The sequence below is a fragment of the Entelurus aequoreus genome, linkage group LG18 (assembly GCF_033978785.1).
Source record: "Entelurus aequoreus isolate RoL-2023_Sb linkage group LG18, RoL_Eaeq_v1.1, whole genome shotgun sequence".
NCBI classification, from domain to species: domain Eukaryota; kingdom Metazoa; phylum Chordata; class Actinopteri; order Syngnathiformes; family Syngnathidae; genus Entelurus; species Entelurus aequoreus.
The window spans coordinates 1,028,839-1,054,641 of record NC_084748.1 but is presented as its reverse complement, the minus strand read 5'-3'; positions in this window follow the sequence as shown (position 1 = coordinate 1,054,641).

The window sequence follows — 25,803 nt, the reverse complement described above, 5'->3', positions numbered from 1 at the left end:
GCACTAAAAAAAACCCATTACATTTAGTTATGTTCCCTAAAGCAGGGGCTCTTAACTGTTTTGACCTTGGAGCCCAACTTTTCCACCATAGAGGGTCCTGATGCCCACTCCATTATTAACCCCGAATTAGTCATCTTATTCGTATTCAATAATCATGTGTAACCTACTTACAGTTTACTCCCTTATCAAATGATACGAAACTGAGTTTTAGTCCCAAAGATGATTATTTATTCAACACATTAACTGTAGGCTGATTAGAAAAATAAATACTAAGCAAATATACTGCTTAAAAAGGGACTCCAAAATAATTAATAGAAAATTATTTTACGTACGATTATGTTGTGCTAAAATAAATAAACTATATTAATAATGAATCTGTTAATCTAACCTGTCAATAAAGTTAAAGTGCAATTGAAATGACAGCTTTGCATTGAGTCATCATTTTTGCGCTGAAGAAACTTCTCTGTCGCTCCTTCATCTTTCAGATTGTCATTACTGCCACAAGTGGTGAAAAGGTGTATTACAGCCTCCTGGACCACAGCTGAGAAAAATATATATTTTTTGTGATTGATTGATTGATTGATTGATTGATTGATTGAGACTTTTATTAGTAGGTTGCACAGTGAAGTACATATTCTGTACAATTGACCACTAAATGGTAACACCCCAATAAGTTTTTCAACTTAAATTGATTCATGATACAGATATATACTATCATATATACTATCATCATAATACAGTCATCACACAAGATAATCACATTGAATTATTTACATTATTTACAATCAGGGGTGTGGGGGGGGGGGGTAGGATATGGACATCAAGTAGTGGACATAGAGAGAGAGAGAGAGAGAGAGAGAGAGAGAGAGAGAGAGAGAGAGAGAGAGAGAGAGAGAGAGAGAGAGATCAGAAGGCATAAGAAAAAGTATCTGCATTTGATTGTTTACATTTGATAATTAGCAATCCGGGGAGGGTGTTAGTTTAGGGTTGTAGCTGCCTGGAGGTGAACTTTTATTGCGCTTTTGAAGGAGGATAGAGATGCCCTTTCTTTTATACCTGTTGGGAGTGCATTCCATATTGATGTGGCATAGAAAGAGAATGAGTTAAGACCTTTGTTAGATCGTAATCTGGGTTTAACGTGGTTAGTGGAGCTCCCCCTGGTGTTGTGGTTATGGCGGTCATTTATGTTAAGGAAGTAGTTTGACATGTACTTCGGTATCAGGGAGGTGTAGTGGATTTTATAGACTAGGCTCAGTGCAAGTTGTTTAACTCTGTCCTCCACCTTGAGCCAGCCCAAATAAGTGGCCCTCCGGATGAGAAAGACTTCCGTAGGGCATGACAGAAAACAATGGAAAATAATAATTATAATACCTGGGATTTATATAGCGCTTTTCTAAGTACCCAAAGTCGCTTTACGTGTACAATCCATCGTTCATTCACACCTGGTGGTGGTAAGCTACTTTCGTAGCCACATCTGCCCTGGGGTAGACTGACGGAAACATGGCTGCAATTTGCGCCAACGGCCCCTCCGAACACCACCTATCATTCATCATTCAAATATGCCTTTGCTGAGATATATATATATATATATATATATATATATATATATATATATATATATATATATATATATATATATATATATATATATATATATATATAAAGCCTGTTTCGCAGGTTTCCCTGCTCGTCAGGGGATTTTATTATTATAAAATTCCCTTGACGAGCAGGGAAACCTGTGAATCAGGCTTGCAGGATAATATAACCTCTTGTGTTCCTGACCTAACATATATATATATATATATATATATATATATATATATATATATATATATATATATATATATATATATATATATATATATATATATATATATATATATATGTCTTAATTAGATTATCCAAAAAAATAGTGCTCGATACCGTGGTAGAGCGTAATATGTGTGTGTGTGGGAAAAAATCACAAGACTATTTCATCTCTACAGGCCTGAAAAATCTCCTGATGATTGAGGAAACCCTCATGAAACAGGCCTGTAGAGATGAAATAGTCTTGTGATTTTTTCACACACACACACACACACATATATATATATATATATATATATATATATATATATATATATATATATATATATATATATATATATATATATATATATATATATATATATATATACATATATATATGAAATGAAATAAGTTTATTTCTGTCATATAATCAACCATCAACCATTTTGTGTGAGCAGTTTAGATGATACATATTTAATAATCATACACATTTACACACAAAAAGAAAAGAAAAGAAAAAGCATGAGCGAAAAAGGAATAGGCTGAAGCCGAGGCTTATACTTGCCTATCCTATACCTTTACTGAAAATAAGATTACCCGGAACATCAACGTTAGAAAAAAAAAAAATCAATGGGATGAAAGTAATTGTTACTATATTTTATAATTTTGAATGATTTCACCTTTCAATGTTTTCTTAAAGCTTAACAAAGAAGTACATGTCTTCAACTCATCACTGAGCTTGTTCCACCATTTAAGTCCTAAAACTGAAATACATTTGTATTTTATATTCCTTCTTACTTGACCTATTTCAAAAAACAATATCCCCTGTAAATGATAGTTGTCTCCTCTTAATGTAAATAACCTAAGAATACAAGCTGGAAGGCTGTTGTTCTTTACTCCAAACATAATTTCCATTGTTTTTAAAAACACAATATCTGAACATTTGAACACATTAGAACTTAAAAATAATGGATTGGTATGTTCATAGTAGCACGCTTTGTGTATTATTCTAATGACCCTTTTTTGAAGTTGAATTATTGTTTTATAAACATTTCCCCAAACTTCAACGCAATATGTTAAATATGGAAACATAAAAGAATAATATAACATATGCAGACATTTCTTTTTCAGCATGTGTCTTACTTTATAAAGAATAGCAATGGATTTGGATATTTTGGAACATCCCACAGGTGAACAGGCTAATTGGGAACAGGTGGGTGCCTTGATTGGCTATAAAAGTAGATTCCATGAAATGCTCAGTCATTCACAAACAAGGATGGGGCGAGGGTCACCACTTTGTCAACAAATGCCTGAGCAAATTGTTGAACAGTTTAAGAACAACCTTTCTCAAGCAGCTATTGCAAGGAATTGAGGGATTTCACCATCTACGCTCCGTAATATCATCAAAGGGTTGAGAGAATGTGGAGAAATCACTGCAGGTAAGCAGCTAAGCCCGTGACCTTCCATCCCTCAGGCTGTACTGCATCAACAAGTGTGTGTAAAGGATATCACCACATGGGCTCAGGAACACTTCAGAAAACCACTGTCAGTAACTACAGTTGGTCGCTACATCTGTAAGTGCAAGTTAAAACTCTCCTATGCAAGGCCAAAACCGTTTATCAACAACACCCAGAAACGCCGTCGGCTTGGCTGGGCCTGAGCTCATCTAAGATGGACTGATACAAAGTGGAAAAGTGTTCTGTGGTCTGACGAGTCCACATTTCAAATTGTTTTTGGAAACTGTGGACGTCGTGTCCTCCGGACCAAAGAGGAAAATAACCATCCGGATTGTTCTAGGTGCAAAGTGTAAAAGGCAGCATGTGTGATGGTATGGGGGTGTATTAGTGGCCAAGACATGGGTAACTTACACATCTGTGAAGGCACCATTAATGCTGAAAGGTACATACAGCTTTTGGAGCAACATATGTTGCCATCCAAGCAACGTTACCATGGACGCCCCTGCTTATTTCAGCAAGACAATGCCAAGCCAGGTGTTACATCAACGTGGCTTCATAGTAAAAGAGTGCGGGTACTAGACTGGCCTGCCTGTAGTCCAGACATTGAAAATGTGTGGCACCTGCAATATGAGAAGTGAGACCCCCGGACTGTTGAACAACTTAAGCTGTACATCAAGCAAGAATGGGAAAGAATTCCACTTCAAAAATGTGTCTCCTCACTTCCCAAACCTTTACTGAGTGTTGTTAAAAGGAAAGGCCATGTAACACAGTGGTGAACATGCCCTTTCACAACTACTTTGTCACGTGTTGCAGCCATGACATTCTAACTTAATTATTATTTGCAAAAAAAAAATAAAGTTTATGAGTTTGAACATGAAATATGTTGTCTTTGTAGCATATTCAACTGAATATGGCTTGAAAAGGATTTGCAAATCATTGTATTCACTTTATATTTACATCTAACACCATTTCACAACTCATATGGAAACAGGGTTTGTATATACATATATACATATACATATTTTTGTATTTATATATATAAATACACATGCATATATATATATATATATATATATATATATATATATATATATATATATATATATATATATATATATATATATATATATATATATATATATATATATATATATATTTATATATGTATATGTATATTTTTTAATTCAAACAAGTTGGTTGAGTGATGGCAACAAGTCTCGGGCAGGACTGAGCAATTAATTGTCCATAAGTCATTGACAATTTGTCAAATAATAATAATAAAAAATATCGGTAATACTTGTATGCTAGTATTTTGACCACAACTCATTAAGTGCAGAAAATAGACAAAAAGCAACATTTTCAAATTGTATTTGTCACATGTTAAATATCCCATTAAATTTGTTTTATAAACCGATATTAGACAATCACTGTAATTATATAATTATGTAAGTAATACGAGTTATTATACGGTACTTTTGAAACATGATTTATAATTAGACAGGTATGCGTAGTGCGTAGAACCAGTTCTGCCAGTTACGTCAAACCTCGAAGAAAAAGAAAAAAAACAGTGACTGAAGTTGAGATAAAATCTCCAGCCAGAATTGATCAGCATCAGTCAGGTGCATTTATTAAGAGACCTCAGTGAACATTTATTAAGAGACCTCAGTGAACATCATCACTTTGTTGCTGGACACAACCACCAGGTAAGGGCACTTTGGAATTATTGTACTGTGCATGACTTATATATATATATATATATATATATATATATATATATATATATATATATATATATATATATATATATATATATATATATATATATATATATATATATATATATATATATATATTTATACTGATTATAACACTAATAATATGATTCATATTTGTATATTTTTTGTGGTTCCTTTTCTTTTTACGTTGTCATTTAAAAAAATAAAAATAAAATTAAAAAGTTAAATGCTAGTGTGACAGAAAGCCACGATGCACGTAACTGAAATTGACGGATACTGCATTAATCACCGCTATACGCTTTGCACGCAGGCACCATGCTTTGTTTGACAGGGATTATTTTTGAGTTATTCTGCAGGGTGTGGAGCATCTCCTTGTATCCACCAGCTGACAGGCGGACTTAGATAAGACAAACTGCAAAAGTAAACTGAGTACTTTAGTGGATATCATTTGGAGAACAAGCATGGCACCTTGCAATAGATCAGGCCAAGGAAGAGTGTAATGACTGAGAATTGGGGATTGTTTTTAAAAGCCAGCGGCAGCCAATAAAGCAAATGCAACAAGTGGTTAAACGGACTAAGAATCTTCAGCATCACCTATAGAGTCCACTCAGTCAGGCGACCATTCAGTTTCACTTGCATTTCAGGGTCAGAAATGACAGAAAATATTCAATAAAAGGCCAAAACAGACTATGTATTTTAGAAATAGCAATACAAATACACTAAAAAGTAAAAATAAATATTTTTAAATATATTTTTAGATTTTTTTTTATGTCTTATTCTGCCAAACGATTCAAATCATGTCCAAATTCTGAGTTGGAGTAACTTTTCTTATTTGTCTAATGTGTATTTCCTCACTGGATGCAACACAAGAAGTTGGAAAAACACTCAAGTTATTTGCAGGGTTTTTTTGTTCTATTCAATGTTGATGAACTTCTCGCACAGGAAAACTTGAGTATGCATAGACACTTGTGATTTAGGGCTATATAAATAAACATTGATTGATTGATTGATTGATATATATTGCAAGTGTGTACAAAGTCTGTTTTCTTTTTAATATTACGGAGGGTATTTTAAATAACTAAAATGTAATTACAAAGGAGGATTAGAGCAAAACAAGAAATAATTGTTAGCCGACTCATACTAGATGTTTTTCACTCTTTAGAACGCACATAAAAGGGAAAAGTGTGTGTGGTTTTCCTTGAACGCATATTTGGACCTACTGTACATCATATTGGTGCGTAAGTTAATAATTAGGAAACCAAAGTATGTTACTTTCTGTATGGAGCTTGATGTGGACAAATGTTTGGACAAAGAGTGAGAATATTTTGGGACATGTGAAAAAGATCATGAAAATGTAATTAATAAATAATAATAATAATAAATCAGTGATTTTGTTTTGCCACTTTCTAAATTCAATGAGTAAAAAAAATACTTTGGCCGGACTTTGAATAATCTGAATCTTGACTTTAACCACAACATGTAATTGTGTATTTATATTGCTCAAATGGTGTTTTTCATCATTCAATTCAGCCGTGTCAATCTGAAAATAAACAAGGACATTGTCAAGGATGTGATGCTCACTAATATTTGCCCTGATTAATATTGACGGACAGGAATCTCGCTGCGGCAACGCGTTTGTCATCACGGAAACCCGCAACTAGGAATGCAGGAATTCCTGAAGCATGACTTCAGCTATTCCTGTGGCATAATGACGCACTTATTGTAGGAAGCCATTTTTGTGGTATTCATATTTCTGTAGTCCTGCATATATTAAGTTACATTCATTTTTGTTGTTTGATGAATGCTTGGGCCTACTACGCTACTGCACTTTGGTGTTGGTCGTTGTGGTGGTGATTGATGAATGCTTGGGCCTACTACGCTACTGCACTTTGGTGTTGGTCGTTGTGGTGGTGATTGATGAATGCTTGGGCCTACTACGCTACTGCACTTTGGTGTTGGTCGTTGTGGTGGTGATTGATGAATGCTTGGGCCTACTACGCTACTGCACTTTGGTGTTGGTCGTTGTGGTGGTGATTGATGAATGCTTGGGCCTACTACGCTACTGCACTTTGGTGTTGGTCGTTGTGGTGGTGATTGATGAATGCTTGGGCCTACTACACTACTGCACTTTGGTGTTGGTCATTGTGGTGGTGATTGATGAATGCTTGGGCCTACAACGCTACTGCACTTTGGTGTTGGTCGTTGTGGTGGTGATTGATGAATGCTTGGGCCTACTACGCTACTGCACTTTGGTGTTGGTCATTGTGGTGGTGATTGATGAATGCTTGGGCCTACTACGCTACTGCACTTTGGTGTTGGTCGTTGTGGTGGTGATTGATGAATGCTTGGGCCTACTACGCTACTGCACTTTGGTGTTGGTCGTTGTGGTGGTGATTGATGAATGCTTGGGCCTACTACGCTACTGCACTTTGGTGTTGGTCGTTGTGGTGGTGATTGATGAATGCTTGGGCCTACTACGCTACTGCACTTTGGTGTTGGTCGTTGTGGTGGTGATTGATGAATGCTTGGGCCTACTACGCTACTGCACTTTGGTGTTGGTCGTTGTGGTGGTGATTGATGAATGCTTGGGCCTACTACGCTACTGCACTTTGGTGTTGGTCGTTGTGGTGGTGATTGATGAATGCTTGGGCCTACTACACTACTGCACTTTGGTGTTGGTCATTGTGGTGGTGATTGATGAATGCTTGGGCCTACTACGCTACTGCACTTTGGTGTTGGTCGTTGTGGTGGTGATTGATGAATGCTTGGGCCTACTACGCTACTGCACTTTGGTGTTGGTCGTTGTGGTGGTGATTGATGAATGCTTGGGCCTACTACGCTACTGCACTTTGGTGTTGGTCGTTGTGGTGGTGATTGATGAATGCTTGGGCCTACTACGCTACTGCACTTTGGTGTTGGTCGTTGTGGTGGTGATTGATGAATGCTTGGGCCTACTACGCTACTGCACTTTTTGGGTTACATTTATCGTAACACAAATAAAACGATACGGAACTTTTTTTAAAGCTTTTTTAAAATCGTATTTCTTTTTTTTGTACATAATCTGATATGCGCCAAAACAAAATCAGCCTATGATCTTTGCACCTCATTAGATGGTGTGAGATGAGTGTTTGATTATTAATATGCCGACTGCTTTGACAAAAACAGTATCTTTGAATCTCAGTAAAAGTAAAATAATGCTATTTGGTAACAGTAAAAGGCAAAGTCAAACACAAATACAAATAGACGGAATAGAAATTGAAAGAGTAAATGAAACCACATTTCTAGGTATAATAATTGATGATAAATTGAACTGGAAATGTGATGTAAAAAATATACAACATAAAGTAGCAAGAAACACGTCAATAATGAATAAAGCAAAACATGTTCTAGACCAAAAATGACTTCATATTCTCTACTGCTCACTAGTGTTACATATCTGACTTATTGTGTAGAAATATGGGAAATAAGTACAAAAGTACACTTCATTCATTAACTGTGTTACAAAAAAGATGAGTTATAATAATACATCATGTTGGCTATAGACAACATACAAACACTTTATTTATTCAATCACAAATACTGAAATTCCACCACATAGTGAATTTGCAAACAGCTAAAATGATACACAAAGCAAACTATAACCTGCTAGCCAAGAATGTACAACAATTCTTCTCAAAAAAAGAGGAGAAATATAATCTTAGAGAAAAATGTAATTTAAAACATTTGTATGCACGTACAACACTTAAGACCTTCAGTATATCAGTATGTGGAATTAAATGATGGAATGGATGAAGCAAAGCAATCAAACAATGTACTAATATGATCCACTTCAAGAAACTCTTCACACTTAAAGTGTTTACAAAGTACAAAGAAGAAGAACCATGACAAACATTCTCAATTTATTTCATCCATCATTCATTTTCTACATCATCTTACTCATCTCACCATATGAAATATAACTTACTTCACTCATTATTATTGATTTATTTTTATTGTGATTACTTATGGAGTATATTGTGAATACATTGAGAACAGGAAGTCAACTAAAGTTTTAGCAACTGTTATGTCAAAGAAAAGTGGTAGGATTAAATAAGCTCTGCTTCTTCCTACTCCTTTTCCAACATGTTGAATAGAGGAACTGGAAATTGTGATGTATCATGTTGTATGCATGCATGTGTGATGTATCATGTTGTATGCATGCATGTGTGATGTATCATGTTGTATGCATGCATGTGTGATGTATCATGTTGTATGCATGCATGTGTGATGTATCATGTTGTATGCATGCATGTGTGATGTATCATGTTGTATGCATGCATGTGTGATGCATCATGTTGTATGCATGCATGTGTGATGTATCATGTTGTATGCATGCATGTGTGATGTATCATGTTGTATGCATGCATGTGTGATGTATCATGTTGTATGCATGCATGTGTGATGTATCATGTTGTATGCATGCATGTGTGATGTATCATGTTGTATGCATGCATGTGTGATGTATCATGTTGTATGCATGCATGTGTGATGTATCATGTTGTATGCATGCATGTGGGATGTATCATGTTGTATGCATGCATGTGTGATGCATCACGTTGTATGCATGCATGTGTGATGTATCATGTTGTATGCATGCATGTGTGATGTATCATGTTGTATGCATGCATGTGTGATGCATCATGTTGTATGCATGCATGTGTGATGTATCATGTTGTATGCATGCATGTGTGATGTATCATGTTGTATGCATGCATGTGTGATGCATCATGTTGTATGCATGCATGTGTGATGTATCATGTTGTATGCATGCATGTGTGATGTATCATGTTGTATGCATGCATGTGTGATGCATCATGTTGTATGCATGCATATGTGATGTATCATGTTGTTTGCATGCATGTGTGATGCATCATGTTGTATGCATGCATGTGTGATGTATCATGTTGTATGCATGCATGTGTGATGTATCATGTTGTATGCATGCATGTGTGATGTATCATGTTGTATGCATGCATCTGTGATGCATCATGTTGTATGCATGCATGTGTGATGTATCATGTTGTATGCATGCATGTGTGATGTATCATGTTGTATGCATGCATGTGTGATGTATCATGTTGTATGCATGCATGTGTGATGTATCATGTTGTATGCATGCATGTGTGATGTATCATGTTGTATGCATGCTTGTGTGATGCATCATGTTGTATGCATGCTTGTGTGATGTATCATGCTGTATGCATGCATGTGTGATGTATCATGTTGTATGCATGCATGTGTGATGTATCATGTTGTATGCATGCATGTGTGATGTATCATGTTGTATGCATGCATGTGTGATGTATCATGTTGTATGCATGCATGTGTGATGTATCATGTTGTATGCATGCATGTGTGATGTATCATGTTGTATGCATGCATGTGTGATGTATCATGTTGTATGCATGCATGTGTGATGTATCATGTTGTATGCATGCATGTGTGATGTATCATGTTGTATGCATGCATGTGTGATGTATCATGTTGTATGCATGCATGTGTGATGTATCATGTTGTATGCATGCATGTGTGATGTATCATGTTGTATGCATGCATGTGTGATGTATCATGTTGTATGCATGCATGTGTGATGTATCATGTTGTATGCATGCATGTGTGATGTATCATGTTGTATGCATGCATGTGTGATGTATCATGTTGTATGCATGCATGTGTGATGCATCATGTTGTATGCATGCTTGTGTGATGCATCATGTTGTATGCATGCATGTGTGATGTATCGTGTTGTATGCATGCATGTGTGATGTATCATGTTGTATGCATGCATGTGTGATGTATCATGTTGTATGCATGCATGTGTGATGTATCATGTTGTATGCATGCATGTGTGATGTATCATGTTGTATGCATGCATGTGTGATGCATCATGTTGTATGCATGTTGTAATGGTATGCATGTTTGAAATAAAGTTAAAGTCAAACTGTACAAAACATCTATTGTGATTTGTTCCCAACAGGAAGAAGACATGGCAATGACAGAATCTGTCATATTGGTTCTGCTACTTGCAGGTACTTTGTTGTTGTTGTTGTTGTTGTTGTTGTTGTTGTTGTTGTTGTGCGTTCACACTCAGAACTGTGGACACAATAAAACTCTTATTCATCAAAATACACGTGTAAAAAGTCTTACTAATTGAAGTTTAGAAGTTCCACTAATTTGACAGTCACAATTTCTGCCTTGCAACAAATGAGCAAGGATCCTGTAGAGATCCAGATTCTGGATGGGATATTTCAGAAATGAAAAACAATAGAAAAGCTAGCTTGAACACACGTGTTGTGCACAACTTCCAGTATTTTTATTTCATGCTTTTTAAGTTTTGACCAGATTTTGTTGTAAAAGCACGCTGCACCGTGACAATGGGAATTTGTTTTCACAAACTTAAGCACACAAAACGCCTTCTGTTGAGGAGTGGCCATTTTGAGAGTAAATAAACAGGTGGTCTTGCTACAATTGAGCGGTGGCGAAAGAATGACGTGACCACAACGGTGAAATTGTAACACAATAAAACTCGGATAACTCCTGTATCAAATGCAGAGGTGGGTAGTAACGCGCTACATTTACTCCGTTACATCTAATACTTGAGTAACTTTTGGGATAAATTGTACTTCTAAGAGTAGTTTTAATGCAACATACTTTTACTTTTACTTGAGTATATTTATAGAGAAGAAACGCTACTTTTACTCCGCTCCATTTATCTACATTCAGCTCGCTACTGATTTTTATCCATCTGTTAATGCACGCTTTGTTTCTTTTGGTTTGTCAGACAGACCTTCAAAGTAGGATCTATCACATGCCTGCGTTTCACCAATCAAATGCAGTCACTGGTGACATTTGACTCCGTTTCACCAATCAAATGCAGTCACTGGTGACGTTTGACTCCGTTTCACCAATCAAATACAGTCACTGGTGACGTTTGACTCCGTTTCACCAATCAAATACAGTCACTGGTGACGTTTGACTCCGTTTCACCAATCAAATGCAGTCACTGGTGACGTTTGACTCCGTTTCACCAATCAAATACAGTCACTGGTGACGTTTGACTCCGTTTCACCAATCAAATGCAGTCACTGGTGACGTTTGACTCCGTTTCACCAATCAAATACAGTCACTGGTGACGTTTGACTCCGTTTCACCAATCAAATACAGTCACTGGTGACGTTTGACTCCGTTTCACCAATCAAATGCAGTCACTGGTGACGTTTGACTCCGTTTCACCAATCAAATACAGTCACTGGTGACGTTTGACTCCGTTTCACCAATCAAATGCAGTCACTGGTGACGTTTGACTCCGTTTCACCAATCAAATGCAGTCACTGGTGACGTTTGACTCCGTTTCACCAATCAAATACAGTCACTGGTGACGTTTGACTCCGTTTCACCAATCAAATGCAGTCACTGGTGACGTTTGACTCCGTTTCACCAATCAAATACAGTCACTGGTGACGTTTGACTCCGTTTCACCAATCAAATACAGTCACTGGTGACGTTTGACTCCGTTTCACCAATCAAATACAGTCACTGGTGACGTTTGACTCCGTTTCACCAATCAGATGCAGTCACTGGTGACGTTTGACTCCGTTTCACCAATCAAATACAGTCACTGGTGACGTTTGACTCCGTTTCACCAATCAAATACAGTCACTGGTGACGTTTGACTCCGTTTCACCAATCAAATGCAGTCACTGGTGACGTTGGACCAATCAAACAGAGCCAGGCGGTCACATGACCTGACTTAAACAAGTTGAAAAACTTATTGGGGTGTTACCATTTAGTGGTCAATTGTACGGAATATGTACTGTACTGTGCAATCTACTAATAAAAGTTTCAATCAATCAATCAAAAGTGTGCAAGAAAAAAGACACTTTTTTATTTCAACCGTACCTCTCTCAAAAGCCTAAAGACGGACCGCACAGTTCCTGTCTTCACAATAAAAGTGCTGCTCCATCGTGCCTGCGCTAACAAAATAAGAGTCTCCGAAAGCCAGCGCAAACAAGCTAGCAAGCTAGGGAGTTTGCCGCCAATGTATTTCTTGTAAAGTGTATAAAAACGAATATGGAAGCTGGACAAATAAGATGCCAAAAACCAACCACTTTCATGTGGTATTAGACAGATTTCGACAATTTACAATCATTTCTACAACTCTTATTTTGTTGTGATGTAGTGATTGGAGCACATACTTGTTGTGATGTAGTGATTGGAGCACATACTTGTTGTGATGTAGTGATTGGAGCACATACTTGTTGTGATGTAGTGATTGGAGCACATACTTGTTGTGATGTAGTGATTGGAGCACATACTTGTTGTGATGTAGTGATTGGAGCACATACTTGTTGTGATGTAGTGATTGGAGCACATACTTGTTGTGATGTAGTGATTGGAGCACATACTTGTTGTGATGTAGTGATTGGAGCACATACTTGTTGGCCACAAAAAACATTCATGAAGTTTGCTTCCTTTATGAATTTATTATGGCTCTACTGAAAATGTGAGGGTCAAAAGTATACATACAGCAATGTTAATATTTGCTTACATGTCCCTTCAATCAATCAATCAATCAATGTTTACTTATATAGCCCTAAATGACGAGTGTCTCACAGGGCTGCACAAGCCACAACGACATCCTCGGTTCAGATCCCACATCAGGGCAAGGAAAAACTCAACCCATTTGGATGACAATGACAAACCTTGGAGAGGACCGCAGATGTGGGTGACCATCCCCCGCCCCCCAGGGGAGACCGGTGCAATGGACGTCGAGTGGGTCTAGCATAATATTGTGAAAGTCCAGTCCATAGTGGATCTAACATAATATTGTGAGAGTCCAGTCCATAGTGGATCTAACATAATAGTGTGAGAGTCCAGTCCATAGTGGATCTAACATAATAGTGAGAGTCCAATCCATAGTGGATCTAACATAATAGTGAAAGTCCAGTCCATAGTGGATCTAACATAATAGTGTGAGAGTCCAGTCCATAGTGGATCTAACATAATAGTGAGAGTCCAGTCCATAGTGGATCTAACATAATAGTGTGAGAGTCCAGTCCATAGTGGATCTAACATAATAATGAGAGTCCAGTCCATAGTGGATCTAACATAATAGTGAGAGTCCAGTCCATAGTGGATCTAACATAATAGTGAGAGTCCAGTCCATAGTGGATCTAACATAATAGTGAGAGTCCAGTCCATAGTGGATCTAACATAATAGTGAGAGTCCAGTCCATAGTGGATCTAACATAATAGTGTGAGAGTCCAGTCCATAGTGGGGCCAGCAGGCAACCGTCCCGAGCGGAGACGGGTCAGCAGCGCAGAGATGTCCCCAACCGATGCACAGGCTAGCGGTCCACCCCGGGTCCCGACTCTGGACAGGCAGCACTTCATCCATGGCCACCGGACCTGTGCCCTCCCTCCACGCAGGAGAGTGGGGCAGAGCAGAAAAGAAAAGAAACGGCAGATCAACTGGTCTAAAAAGGGGGTTTATTTAAAGGCTAAAGTATACAAATGAGTTTTAAGATGAGACTTAAATGCTTCTACTGAGGTAGCATCTCTAACTGCTACCGGGAGGGCATTCCAGAGTACTGGAGCCCGAATAGAAAACGCTCTATAGCCCGCAGACTTTTATGGGCTCTGGGAATCACTAATAAGCCGGAGTTCTTTGAACGCAGATTTCTTGCCGGGACATATGGTACAATACAATCAGCAAGATAGGATGGAGCTAGACCGTGTAGTATTTTATACGTAAGTAGTAAAACCTTAAAGTCACATTTTAAGTGCACAGGAAGCCAGTGCAGGTGAGCCAGTATAGGTATATATATATAGGTATATATGTATATAGGTATATACAGTATAGGCGTAATATGATCAAACTTTCTTGTTCTTGTCAAAAATCTAGCAGCCGCATTTTGTACCATCTGTAATCTTTTAATGCTAGACATAGGGAGGCCCCAAAATAAAACGTTTACAGTAATCGAGACGAGACGTAACGAACGCATGAATAATGATCTCAGCGTCGCTTGTGGACAAGATGGAACGGATTATAGCGATATACGGATGAAAGAAGCCGTTTAGTAACACTCTTAATGTGTGACTCAAACGAGAGAGTTCTTTTAGTAACACTCTTAATGTGCGACTCAAACGAGAGAGTTGTTTTAGTACACTCTTAATGTGCGACTCAAAGGAGAGAGTTGTTTTAGTAACACTCTTAATGTGCGACTCAAACGAGAGAGTTGTTTTAGTAACACTCTTAATGTGCGACTCAAACGAGAGAGTTGTTTTAGTAACACTCTTAATGTGCGACTCAAACGAGAGAGTTGTTTTAGTAACACTCTTAATGTGTGACTCAAACGAGAGAGTTGTTTAAGTAACACTCTTAATGTGTGACTCAAACGAGAGAGTTGTTTTAGTAACACTCTTAATGTGTGACTCAAAGGAGAGAGTTGTTTTAGTAACACTCTTAATGTGCGACTCAAACGAGAGAGTTGTTTTAGTAACACTCTAATGTGCGACTCAAACGAGAGAGTTGTTTTAGTAACACTCTTAATGTGCGACTCAAACGAGAGAGTTGTTTTAGTAACACTCTTAATGTGCGACTCAAACGAGAGAGTTGTTTTAGTAACACTCTTAATGTGCGACTCAAACGAGAGAGTTGTTTTAGTAACACTTTAATGTGCGACTCAAACGAGAGAGTTGTTTTAGTAACACTCTTAATGTGCGACTCAAACGAGAGAGTTGTTTAAGTAACACTCTTAATGTGTGACTCAAACGAGAGAGTTGTTTTAGTAACACTCTTAATGTGTGACTCAAGGAGAGAGTTGTTTTAGTAACACTCTTAATGTGCGACTCAAACGAGAGAGTTGTTTTAGTAACACTCTTATGTGCGACTCAACGAGAGAGTTGTTTTAGTAACACTCTTAATGTGCGACTCAAAAGAGAGTTGTTTAGTACACTCTTAATGTGCGACTCAAACGAGAGAGTTGTTTTAGTAACACTCTTAATGTGCGACTCAAACGAGAGAGTTGTTTAAGTAACACTCCTTAATGTGTGACTCAAACGAGAGAGTTAGTTTAGTAACACTCTTAATGTGCGACTCAAAAAAAAAAAAAAATTAATATTTTTTTTTTTTTTTTTTTTTTTTTAATAAAAAGTTTCTCGTGGCCACGAGAAAGTTTCTCGTGGCCACGAGATACTTTCTCGTGGCCACGAGATACTTTCTCGTGGCCACGAGATACATGTCTAAAAAAAAAAAATTCCCATGTCCTTTAGGGGCTCCGTACAAAGGAGAGAGTTGTTTTAGTAACACTCTTAATGTGCGACTCAAACGAGAGAGTTGTTTTAGTAACACTCTTAATGTGCGACTCACACGAGAGAGTTGTTTTAGTAACACTCTTAATGTGCGACTCAAACGAGAGAGTTGTTTTAGTAAACACTCTTAATGTGCGACTCAAACGAGAGAGTTGTTTAAGTAACACTCTTAATGTGTGACTCAAACGAGAGAGTTGTTTTAGTAACACTCTTAATGTGTGACTCAAAGGAGAGAGTTGTTTTAGTAACACTCTTATGTGCGACTCAACGAGAGAGTTGTTTTAGTAACACTCTTAATGTGCGACTCAAACGAGAGAGTTGTTTAGTAACACTCTTAATGTGCGACTCAAACGAGAGAGTTGTTTTAGTAACACTCTTAATGTGCGACTCAAACGAGAGAGTTGTTTTAGTAACACTCTTAATGTGCGACTCAACGAGAGAGTTGTTTAAGTAACACTCTTAATGTGTGACTCAAACGAGAGAGTTGTTTTAGTAACACTCTTAATGTGTGATTCAAAGGAGAGAGTTGTTTAAGTAACACTCTTAATGTGCGACTCAAACGAGAGAGTTGTTTTAGTAACACTCTTAATGTGCGACTCAAACGAGAGAGTTGTTTTAGTAACACTCTTAATGTGCGACTCAAACGAGAGAGTTGTTTTAGTAACACTCTTAATGTGCGACTCAAACGAGAGAGTTGTTTTAGTAACACTCTTAATGTGCGACTCAAACGAGAGAGTTGTTTAAGTAACACTCTTAATGTGTGACTCAAACGAGAGAGTTGTTTTAGTAACACTCTTAATGTGTGACTCAAACGAGAGAGTTGTTTAAGTAACACTCTTAATGTGCGACTCAACGAGAGAGTTGTTTTAGTAACACTCTTAATGTGCGACTCAAACGAGAGAGTTGTTTTAGTAACACTCTTAATGTGCGACTCAAAGGAGAGAGTTGTTTTAGTAACACTCTTAATGTGTGACTCAAAGGAGAGAGTTGTTTTAGTAACACTCTTAATGTGCGACTCAAAGGAGAGAGTTGTTTTAGTAACACTCTTAATCTGTGACTCAAACCAGAGAGTTGTTTTAGTAACACTCTTAATGTGCGACTCAAACGAGAGAGTTGTTTTAGTAACACTCTTAATGTGCGACTCAAACGAGAGAGTTGTTTTAGTAACACTCTTAATGTGCGACTCAAACGAGAGAGTTGTTTTAGTAACACTCTTAATGTGCGACTCAAACGAGAGAGTTGTTTTAGTAACACTCTTAATGTGTGACTCAAAGGAGAGAGTTGTTTTAGTAACACTCTTAATGTGCGACTGAAACGAGAGAGTTGTTTTAGTAACACTCTTAATATGTGACTCAAACGAGAGAGTTGTTTTAGTAACACTCTTAATGTGCGACTCAAACGAGAGAGTTGTTTTAGTAACACTCTTAATGTGCGACTCAAACGAGAGAGTTGTTTTAGTAACACTCTTAATGTGCGACTCAAACGAGAGAGTTGTTTTAGTAACACTCTTAATGTGCGACTCAAACGAGAGAGTTGTTTAAGTAACACTCTTAATGTGCGACTCAAACGAGAGAGTTGTTTTAGTAACACTCTTAATGTGTGACTCAAACGAGAGAGTTGTTTAAGTAACACTCTTAATGTGCGACTCAAACGAGAGAGTTGTTTTAGTAACACTCTTAATGTGCGACTCAAACGAGAGAGTTGTTTTAGTAACACTCTTAATGTGTGACTCAAAGGAGAGAGTTGTTTTAGTAACACTCTTAATGTGCGACTCAAACGAGAGAGTTGTTTTAGTAACACTCTTAATATGTGACTCAAACGAGAGAGTTGTTTTAGTAACACTCTTAATGTGTGACTCAAACGAGAGAGTTGTTTTAGTAACACTCTTAATGTGCGACTCAAACGAGAGAGTTGTTTTAGTAACACTCTTAATGTGCGACTCAAACGAGAGAGTTGTTTTAGTAACACTCTTAATGTGCGACTCAAACGAGAGAGTTGTTTTAGTAACACTCTTAATGTGCGACTCAAACGAGAGAGTTGTTTTAGTAACACTCTTAATGTGCGACTCAAACGAGAGAGTTGTTTTAGTAACACTCTTAATGTGCGACTCAAACGAGAGAGTTGTTTTAGTAACACTCTTAATGTGCGACTCAAACGAGAGAGTTGTTTAAGTAACACTCTTAATGTGTGACTCAAACGAGAGAGTTGTTTTAGTAACACTCTTAATGTGTGACTCAAACGAGAGAGTTGTTTAAGTAACACTCTTAATGTGCGACTCAAACGAGAGAGTTGTTTTAGTAACACTCTTAATGTGCGACTCAAACGAGAGAGTTGTTTTAGTAACACTCTTAATGTGTGACTCAAAGGAGAGAGTTGTTTTAGTAACACTCTTAATGTGCGACTCAAACGAGAGAGTTGTTTTAGTAACACTCTTAATATGTGACTCAAATGAGAGAGTTGTTTTAGTAACACTCTTAATGTGTGACTCAAACGAGAGAGTTGTTTTAGTAACACTCTTAATGTGCGACTCAAACGAGAGAGTTGTTTTAGTAACACTCTTAATGTGTGACTCAAACGAGAGAGTTGTTTTAGTAACACTCTTAATGTGCGACTCAAACGAGAGAGTTGTTTTAGTAACACTCTTAATATGTGACTCAAACGAGAGAGTTGTTTTAGTAACACTCTTAATGTGTGACTCAAACGAGAGAGTTGTTTTAGTAACACTCTTAATGTGTGACTCAAACGAGAGAGTTGTGTTAGTAACACTCTTAATGTGCGACTCAAACGAGAGAGTTGTTTTAGTAACACTCTTAATGTGTGACTCAAACGAGAGAGTTGTTTTAGTAACACTCTTAATGTGTGACTCAAACGAGAGAGTTGTTTTAGTAACACTCTTAATGTGCGACTCAAACGAGAGAGTTGTTTTAGTAACACTCTTAATGTGCGACTCAAACGAGAGAGTTGTTTTAGTAACACTCTTAATGTGTGACTCAAACGAGAGAGTTGTTTTAGTAACACTCTTAATGTGTGACTCAAAGGAGAGAGTTGTTTTAGTAACACTCTTAATGTGCGACTCAAAGGAGAGAGTTGTTTTAGTAACACTCTTAATGTGTGACTCAAACGAGAGAGTTGTTTTAGTAACACTCTTAATGTGCGACTCAAACGAGAGAGTTGTTTTAGTAACACTCTTAATGTGTGACTCAAAGGAGAGAGTTGGGTGGAAGATAATACCCAGATTCTTTCCTGAGTCGCCTTGTTTAATTGTTTGGTTGTCAAATGTTAAGGTGGTATTATTAAATAGGTGTATAATTGTTTGGTTGTCAAATGTTAAGGTGGTATTATTAAATAGGTGTATAATTGTTTGGTTGTCAAATGTTAAGGTGGTATTATTAAATAGATGTTGGTGTCTAGCAGGACCGATAATCAGCATTTCTGTTTTCTTAGCGTTGAGTTGCAAAAAGTTAGCGGACATCCATTGTTTTAATTGTTTAAACGGGACGGCGTGGCGAAGTTGGGGAACTCCGCACGTTACCTTGACATAGTCCGAGGTCACATTGTTATGGGAGACGCACTGCATCCTGTCCGTAAGATAAGAGTTCAACCAAGACAAGGCTAAGTGTGACATACCAATACGTGTTTTGATACGCTCTAATAAAATATGATGATCAACAGTATGGAAAGCGGTGCTAAGATGAAGAAGCAGCAACATGGATGACATCCATGGTTAGCAATAGATCATTAGTCATGTTTGCGAGGGCTGTCTCCGTAGAGTGATTTGCCCTGAAACCGGACTGAAAAGGTTCACAGAGATTGTTAGACACTAAGTGTTCATTTAGCTGCTGTGCAACAAGGATTTTCGAAACAAAGGGAAGGTGGGACACCGGTCGGTAGTTTACCATGACCCAAGTGGGTCAAGTAAACATGTTGTTTGTTTAATCCCACTTACACGCTGTAGCAATTCCTCTAATGTTATTTCATCAAAAAGAGAGAGACTATTTTGTAGGGCGGTGTCCGTCGTATATACAGTCGTATCTGTCTTAATAGAACCAAGTTGTAGCTGGGATGCGTTGGCAAGTTTACCTGCAATAAGGCGCTTTTGGTAGCCATCCACAAGCTTCTGCTTGACCACTTGACCACTCCTCTTGACAAAATTGGTGCAGTTCAGCTAAATTTCTGACATGGACTTGTTTCTTCAGCATTGCCCACACCTTTAAGTCAGGACTTTGGGAAGGCCATTCTAGAACCTTCATTCTAGCCTGATTTAGCCATTCCTTTACCACTTTTGAGGTGTGTTTGGGGTCATTGTCCTGTTAGAACACCCAACTGCGCCCAAGACCCAACCTCCGGGCTGATGATTTTAGCTTGTCCTGATCAATTTGGAGGTAGTCCTCATTTTTCATTGTCCCATTTAAAGCAGCAGTTCCTCCAAACATATTGCTGGGTATTGTGGCCAAACAGCTCCATTTTTGTTTCATCTGACATCACATGGACAAAGATAAGACCTTTCGGAGGAAAGTTCTGTGGTCAGATGAAACAAATATTTAGCTGTTTGGCCACAATACCCAGCAATTTGTTTGGAGGAGAAAAGGTGAGGCCTTTAATCCCAGGAACACCATTCTTACCGTCAAGCATGGTGGTGGTAGTATTATGCTCTGGGCCTGTTTTGCTGCCAATGGAACTGCTGCTTTAAATGGGACAATGAAAAAGGAGGATTAGCTCCAAATTGTTCAGGACAAGCTAAAATCATCAGGCCGGAGGTTGGGTCTTGTTAGGTGTTCCAACAGGACAATGACCCCAAACACACCTCAAAAGTGGTAAAGGAATGGCTAAATCAGGCTAGAATGAAGGTTTTAGAATGGCCTTCCCAAAGTCCTGACTTAAAGGTGTGGACAATGCTGAACAAACAAGTCCATGACAGAAAAGCAACATATTTAGCTGAACTGCAGCAATTTAGTGGTCAAGTGGTCAAGCAGAAGCTTGTGGATGGCTACCAAAAGTGTCTTATTGCAGGTCAACTTGCCAAGGAAGCAAATATTAACATTGCTGTATGTATACTTTTCACCCTCACATTTTCAGTAGACACATAATAAATTCATAAAAGAAGCAAACTTCATGAATGTTTTTTGTGAGCAACAAGTATGTGCTCCAATCACTACATCACAATAAGTATGTGCTCCAATCACTACATCACAACAAGTATGTGCTCCAATCACTACATCACAACAAGTATGTGCTCCAATCACTACATCACAACAAGTATGTGCTCCAATCACTACATCACAACAAGTATGTGCTCCAATCACTACATCACAACAAGTATGTGCTCCAATCACTACATCACAACAAGTATGTGCTCCAATCACTACATCACAACAAGTATGTGCTCCAATCACTACATCACAAAATAATAAGAGTTGTAGAAATGATTGTAAACTCAGTCAGGTCTCAGATGTAAAGTTTTACTACGAATGACGTGTCGTCATGTCGAGTCACTTGGTTTACGGCTTTCTCCATGGTTACTAAACTAACATCAACATATTGTCCCTACTGCGCAGGAATAGTGGGGACAGCATCAGCAACAACTACGACTGCACCCAACGCCACCGCGACGGCTTCCCCCAACGGCACCGCGACGGCTTCACCCAACGGCACCGCGACTGCTGCACCCAACGCCACCGCGACTGCTACCCCCTACGCCACCGCGGCTGCTGCCCCCAACGCCACCGCGACTGCTGCCCCCAACGCCACCGCGACGGCTGCCCCCAACGCCACCGCGACGGCTTCCCCCAACGCCACCGCGACTGCTTCCCCCAACGCCACCGTGACTGCAGCCCCCAACGTCACCGCGACTGCTTCCCCCAACGCCACCGCGACTGCTGCCCCCAACGCCACCGCGACTGCTGCCCCCAACGCCACCGCGACTGCTGCCCCCAACACCACCGCGACGGCTTCCCCCAACGCCACCGCGACTGCTGCCCCCAACGCCACCATGACTGCAGCCCCCAACGTCACCGCGACTGCTTCCCCCAACGTCACCGCGACTGCTTCCCCCAACGCCACCGCGACTGCTGCCCCCAACGCCACCGCGACTGCTGCCCCCAACGCCACCGCGACTGCTACCCCCAACGCCACCGCGACTGCTTCCCCCAACGCCACCGCGACTGCTGCCCCCAACGCCACTGCGACTGCTGCCCCCAACGCCACCGCGACGGCTGCACCCAACGCCACCGCGACGGCTGCACCCAACGCCACCGCGACTGCTTCCCCCAACGCCACCGCGACAGCAGCCACCGCGACTGCAGCCCCCAACGCCAATGCGACTGCAGCCCCCAACGCCACCGTGACGGCTGCACCCAACGCCACCACGACTGCTGCACCCAACGCCACCATGACTGCTGCACCCAACACCACCGTGACGGCTACATCCAATGCCACCGTGACGGCTGCACCCAACGCCACCGCGACGGCAGCCCCCAACGCCACAACAACGCCTGCCCCCAACGCCACCGCGACGGTTTCCCCCAACGCCACCGCGACGGCAGCCCCCAACGCCACAACGACGCCTTCCCCCAACGCCACCGCGACGCCTTCCCCCAACGCCACCGCGACTGCTGCCCCCAACGCCACCGCGACTGCTGCCCCCAACGCCACCGCGACTGCTGCCCCCAACGCCACCGCGACTGCATCCCCCAACGCCACCGCGACTGCTGCCCCCAACGCCACCATGACTGCTTCCCCCAACGCCACCGCGACAGCAGCCACCGCGACTGCAGCCCCCAACGCCACTGCGACTGCAGCCCCCAACGCCACCGCGACGGCTGCACCCAACGCCACCGCGACTGCTGCACCCAACGCCACCACGACGGCTGCACTCAACGCCACCGCGACAGCAGCACCCAACGCCACCACGACTGCTGCACCCAACACCACCGTGACGGCTACATCCAATGCCACCGTGACGGCTGCACCCAACGCCACCGCAACGGCAGCCCCCAACGCCACCGCGACGGCAGCCCCCAACGCCACCGCGACTGCTGCCCCCAACGCCACCGCGACTGCTGCCCCCAACGCCACCGCGACTGCTGCCCCCAACGCCACCGCGACTGCTGCCCCCAATGCCACCGCGACTGCATTCTCCAACGCCACCGCGACTGCTTCCCCCAACGCCACCATGACTGCTTCCCCCAACGCCACCGCGACAGCAGCCACCGCGACTGCAGCCCCCAACGCCACTGCGACTGCAGCCCCCAACGCCACCGCGACGGCTGCACCCAACGCCACCACGACGGCTGCACCCAACGCCACCGCGACAGCAGCACCCAACGCCACCACGACGGCTGCACTCAACGCCACCGTGACAGCAGCACCCAACGCCACCGCGACGGCTGCCCCCAACGGCACCGCGATGGCTGCACCCAACGCCACCGCGACTGCTGCACCCAACGCCACCGCGACGGTTTCACCCAACGCCACCGCGACGGCTGCACCCAACGCCACCGCGACTGCTGCCCCCAACAGCACTGCGACAGCAGCCACCGCGACTGCAGCCCCCAACGCCACCACGACTGCTGCACCCAACGCCACCACAACGGCTACATCCAACGCCACTACGACGGCTGCACCGAACGGCACCGCGACTGCTGCACCCAACGCCACCCCGACGGCTGCACTCAACGCCACCCGCGACTGCTTCACTCAACGCCACAGCGACGGCTGCACCCAACGCCACCGCGACGGCTGCACCCAACGCCATTGCGACTGCTGCACCCAACGCCACCACGGCGGCTGCATCCAATGTCACCGCAACTGCTGCCCCCAACGCCACCGCAACGGCTGCACCCAATGCCACCGCAACTGCTGCCACCGAAACGGCTGCACCTGATGCCACCGCAACGGCGACGTCCACCGCTACCGCAACGGCGGCACCATTCTCTTATCTGTTTCTCATATGTTCACTTATCTTCACGTATTTCTTTCTGTGGGTTAAGTAGCGTTTTACCCAGTTCAAGACCAACTGAATGATGCCATACCTTTCTAACTTATTAAGATATAATTATTGTGTCAAATGCTTTTGTTAGATACATAAACAAAGCAGCTGCACATTGTTTACTCTCTATTGCGTTGGTCATTTCCTCAGTTATTACCATCGATGTTGAGATGATGGCTCTGTATCTGTATTGCTTGTCCGCGAGACTTCCACTGTTATTTATGAATTTGCCCAATCGGTTGTAAAACAATGTTTCCAATATTTTAGAAAGTTGTGGAAGTAGGGAAACAAGTCTGTAGTTTGTAAACTGTTGTTTGTTTCCAGTCTTATAAAGCAGTCCAACTTTTGCAGTACTCATTTTGTCTGGGAATTGATCCGTTTGAAACGGTATGTTGCTGATATATGTTTAAGGTTCTGAAATCGCTTTAATAACCATTTTTTATTGTTTCCATATCAATTCTTTTACAATCATTTGAGGTCTTCCATTTACATTTCCACACAATTTTGATGACGTCCTTGGGGAACAATTAAAGAAGTTAGAGCTATGGTAACCCCCGACTGGATGTGGTCAAAAGGTTCTGGAAGACATGCTAGCATGCATGTTATATGGTCAATGACCCGTTGCAAAGTCTCACCTGTGCCTCTACAAAGACGTTTTACTTGTCGACGGGCATGTTTTTCGAACAATTGGCAGAAATTGTACAAACGTGTTGACTTTTCTCAGACCCGTGCTTAATGAAGTGGGACGCACAGAGAGAAGGTAGCGAGGTGTTTCACTGCTTGTGCTATCTACCTAGATTGTCTACCCAACATAGTTACTGACTTGATTCTGATGTCACTCTATGAACTTTTCTCCCACCAGTACACCAATTTCAAATGAGCAAGTAAGGATCTGCGTAAAGCCTTCAGTACCTGTGTTTCCATTACCCATTACCAAAACCTAAATATCGTATTAATATTAATATATTAATATATTAATATTCCATATTGAAGTGTATCACAAAAGCATGATGGAAACACTTTTTTCCGTTTAGAGGGCACTAAACACCGAAAGGGCGGGGCGTCAATGCATGACAACGAGGGCAGACGGGTCGTCTTGGTCTTGCTTCCAATCGACGGCCTACGGGAGCGAGGTGACATTTACGCGTCCTGTGATTGGATACTCACTAGGTTGAGCCGCGGCGGTGCTATGCAGATCAGCAGAGCCACACCTGGGACCGTTAGCGGATGAATTTGAGAACACATACAGTTGATAGACTATTGCAATAGCCAATCAGATCACAAGTTGTTGACAGTACAAATTGTGAGTTCAAATATTTTATTTCTTTATTTTTTCAAATTTTATATTTTTTTGCAATTTTAATTTTGACAGTACCACATAAGATGTGTTTCAACTGCTGATGCGGGTTTATTGATTTTTAAATGCGCCAGAAAATAACCTGTTTTGTACACTGTTGATGTGGTTCAATACAGGGTAAATGTG